Here is a 4,329-nt window from a genome sequence, read left to right as displayed (position 1 = left end):
AAAAAAAAAAAGCAAACATTTGACAATTTATACAAACATAAAGGTGGATGTGTATGAATTTGTAAAGAAGATTTAACTGCACACAAACACAAGAGGTTTATTTGTATCTCCCAAGGAATTCAGAAGTGGCCTGTCTAGGTATGCTCTGGTAGTTCTATGTCATCACAGGCTCCGCGTCTTCCAGCTTCCACCCTGAAGACTACTCCATTATCTGGATGGCACCTGGAGATTCAGCCAACATGTTCCCATCACAGAAAAGAAAGAAAAGGTCAAGGGATGAGAGTCTAGAGAAATACAAAGGGCATGTTTCCAAACAGTTCATCTAAGAACAATCGTAAAAGCTTCACCAAATGACTTCTGCACATAACCTTTTGTCAATCCATAACCACAAAGAACAGGAATGTAGTATTTGAGTTGTGCCTATTTCAAACAAATATAAGTTCTGTGAATACATAAATAGTAGATGATAGGTAGTACATTATTTAAGTTTGTGCTTTACATTCTAAGTAGCTTTGAATTCTCAGAGCCGTATGGACCCAGAAAAGAAACTGTTTTTCCAGGGTTAATCTCTATATTCTTCGCCTGGCTTAACTATAGATTTTCCATTGCTGGTCACCCTCTGAAGTTTGCTCTCACATCCAGAAATGGAGTATCTCTGTCTACTACTCATCTGACAGGACAACGCTCCAAGACCTGGTTGCTTTCTCTTACAGCTACTTACTGTGCCAGTACTAGATGTCAGGCAGAAGCTGTATGTTTTTCTTGGACTTCTTCATGTGTGTTTATGTGCAATGTGCCCATGTATACACAAGGGAAGCTGGAGGTCCACATTAGTTTCTTTCTACTGTTCTCTACCTTATTTTTTTGAAATAAAGTCTCTCACTGAACCTAGAGTTTAACCAATTGGCTAGAAAGGTCCCAGAATCTTCCTGTCTGTGCCTCCTAAGACAGGAATTACATGCATGTACAAGTGTAGGGTTTTTTTGTTTTTTGTTTTTGTTTTTGTTTTTGTTTTTTTGTTTTTTTTTTAATGGGTTCTGGTCATCTGAACAGCAACCAGTTTACCCCCTGAGCTATTTCCCCAACCTTTCCTTGGATAGTTTTAAGCTACAGCAAACACAGGGTCTGACTGAAAACTAGAGCACAATATGTGCTGGATTCACTTGAATTCCAAATGCCCCTCAAGTCATTCCTTGTCTGCATCCTATCAACACTTCCACGCACATTGCTGGTGCTTCGTTACTGCTTCTAAAGCTGTCCCAGTTCTTACTCCTCACTCCATTTTTGTTGTGCTCTCTCTAAAGAACATCTTTAACATACTCTTGTTTTCAAGCCTTCAGGAGCTCCACATGGCTGAAGATCTCCAAGAGTTTCCAAAGCCCAAACCCACTTTTCTTGTCTTACCTTCCACTGTTCAAAGCTGTCAAGTGTCTGGACATCTGTACATGCTATCTCCTCTGGTAACAATGGCTTACTTGCCACTCTCTCATGGTCTACTCGCACAGCAAATCACAATTAAGTACACCAACTTCTGCCTTCCTTCCTTGTTGGCCCTCAACATCCTAAATTATGAGTTCCTTTAACATATTGATCTTGTTAAAAGACCTATATGTAGGTATGTATTGCTGCATTGTATACAGCAGGTGCCCAACTACATGAAGTTTAAAATACCCAATGGCAGATAGACATGAAAGATTAAAAACAACCATACTATACCACCAATGTGGAATAAGTGGTCAGTTACTCATTGGAGTTAGTAACAATAAAGTCAAATAATAAACCACCATACAGTTGATATACTCAAGTCCCACATGAGACTTCCTAAGTAGTTGAATAACATGCCTTACTTAAAATAGCTACAATAGTAGCCAAGATGTTCTGCATATTTTTCATTTATAATTTTAAGTCACAAATATTTTAATATTTATTGTTTTTCAAAGCAGGTATATGAGGTAGGTACGGCTATCCTTGTTTTACTCAAGAAAAACAAAACCAACCAAGGGCAGAGAAAATTAAGTAACTGGTAAGTAGATCCGAGTTGTCTGACTGTATATCCTTACCTTTGACAATTATTACTAGAGACCACTGTTTTATTTTTCCTTTTAAAACAATACACAAGGCAGAGAAAGTTGATATAGCTTGAAAGTTGATATACGCTTTTATAGCAAAATAAATCCCTGTGGTCTAAACCACAGCAGCAAGCAAATAATTAATTTTTTTAAAAAAAAATCAAAAAATGATACTTCAGAGCCAGGCGGTGGTGGCGCACGCCTTTAATCCCAGCACTTGGGAGGCAGAGGCAGGCAGATTTCTGAGTTCGAGGCCAGCCTGGTCTACAGAGTGAGTTCCAGGACAGCCAAGGCTACACAGAGAAACACTGTCTCGAAAAAGAAAACAAACAAACAAACAAAAAAAAACAAAACAAAAAAAATTAAACTTCAATAACCACAGAAGTTACCAACTATTATACTGCATGGAGCTATGAGGAGAAAAAGAGGAAAACTGAGATATGAGAACAAACTTCAGTTCTACTGGTGCCAGGTAGTGAGCTTAAAAACTTCCTGAGCAGTCCTGACAATTTCAGTGCTTGGTTGGTCAACAGTAAAGCCAGAGGACACACACTGACGTTACTCTGACCTTTAAGGAGTCACTTGCCTGATATAAGCAAAGCAGGATTGTCAGAAGCCAGGAGAGGAACTGTGGCTTGTTTTCCTACAGGATCACCAAAAGAAAACAAGAGGCAGAGTATTTCCTTCACTTGTAAGTTTCCCCCTAACTGAAACCTATCATTTCTTTCAAGTATATTAGGAAGCACACTATATAGGACATTCCAGTTTAACACTGGGTGGCTGGAGCTACATCAGGCCAGTGGAATATGAGTGTCAATGGAAGAAAGCTAAAAGTTCACATACTTGAGTTCAAAGTCCCATTGTATGGCTTGGACATTGTTTTAACCTTTCTGTTTCTGAATTTCACTGTAAAATGATACTGTCACTTTTTCCTTGGAAAACAGTTACACAAGACAATAATAAAATATGTTTAGCACAATACTTGACTTACCTAATGGACTAAGAAGGCTCAGTCATTACTACGATTATGGTCACTATCTTAGTTGTTTCCCTGTAACTTACTAACCTGAGAAAGCACTGCTCCTTTGCTATAATTTGTCTTGCTGTTACTCCCACTAGTCTTCACAGCATATAATGCAAATCCTGAAAGAAAGTAAGAAAAATGATCCAGCTCTCATTTCCATGTCAATATTTCCATGCCAATGAATGACCAACATATCCAACATGACCACAATGTCACTGTGCTAGGCTGAGCTAAGTAGGGGCAAAGGGATAATCTGAATAGAGGAGAAACTAATTTTAAGAATTATGTGATCTCTTTTGGGAACAAGGGAGGATTTCTTAATAATTTTCTTACTCAGCTATTAAGCTTAGCTTATATAACCTGATAAACAACAATAACTCATCTCCCTGAACAGCCTCAAAAACAATGTGTTTGGTGTTTGAGGTTGTGTGAGCTAACCATCCAGTCTGAGAATTGTAATGGAAGTGAACAGGGGTCTCATACAGGCTCATCTTTCAAGTGCAGCCTTCAGAGGCACACATATGCTATTAACAGTGAGTGAGGACAAAGTACACAAGCCTAAGATACTGAAGAGCATATGGCTGGGGGATGTACGAAAAGCTTTCTTCATCACTCCAGTATATGAAGAAGCACTGGCTGCAGGATGAGCAGAAGCAATGGCTGTGGTTTAGAAAAGAGCTCTCCACATCTTAAGAAACATGCTCTGTTGTTAAAAGTATGCACAAGAAGTATAAAGTAAGGATCTACACACAATACCCCTATAGACAATCATAGCATTTGCCATTTCTCTTTCAGTCTTTTAAAGCACATATATCCTCCGTATTTTTGAAAAATTTTTTAAAAATTGGATACTATGACAAATACTATTTGACATGTTTTCTCCTACTTTTCTATGTAGTCATCTTTCCATTTAATATGAAATAAAATCTCACAACAAACTTGCAGGGCAGTTTTCTGCAAATTTAAGCCCCAATATAATCACATCAAAATCAGAAGTTTTAAGACCCCAAACTTGAATTACAAGTCCCTACAGTCTCTTCGTGCTGTTGTCTCTGTGCCAAGTCAAGCTTGGGAGCAGTGAAGTTTTTCAGCAGATGGAGCTGCATGGGATTAGGCTCCAGCAAATCTGACTGGCTTGGAATTGGCTGATATCACAAGGAAGGCAGAAAAGTCAGCCTGAGTGAAGTGCTGTTGCCTCCACCTCTCGCCTTTCAGAGACAACGGGGGGGGGGGGGG

General features: G+C 38.9%; 1 protein-coding gene across 1 annotated transcript in view; it reads right to left on the bottom strand.

The window, feature by feature from the left end:
- Nucleotides 1-79: 79 nt before the first annotated feature.
- Ssbp1 (single stranded DNA binding protein 1) overlaps nucleotides 80-4,329 on the bottom strand; it is a 16,021-nt gene continuing 11,771 nt past the window's right edge. Inside the window, exons 8-9 of the transcript XR_004121950.1 lie at nucleotides 3,136-3,212; nucleotides 80-222 (exon numbers count right to left, since the gene is read on the bottom strand). The gene's annotated coding sequence lies outside the window, so the exon portion shown is untranslated. The remainder of the gene's footprint in view (nucleotides 223-3,135; nucleotides 3,213-4,329) is intronic.

Source organism: Mastomys coucha, unplaced genomic scaffold (genome assembly GCF_008632895.1).
Source record: "Mastomys coucha isolate ucsf_1 unplaced genomic scaffold, UCSF_Mcou_1 pScaffold20, whole genome shotgun sequence".
Classification (NCBI taxonomy): domain Eukaryota; kingdom Metazoa; phylum Chordata; class Mammalia; order Rodentia; family Muridae; genus Mastomys; species Mastomys coucha.
This window is presented reverse-complemented; position numbering and strand designations above follow the sequence as displayed.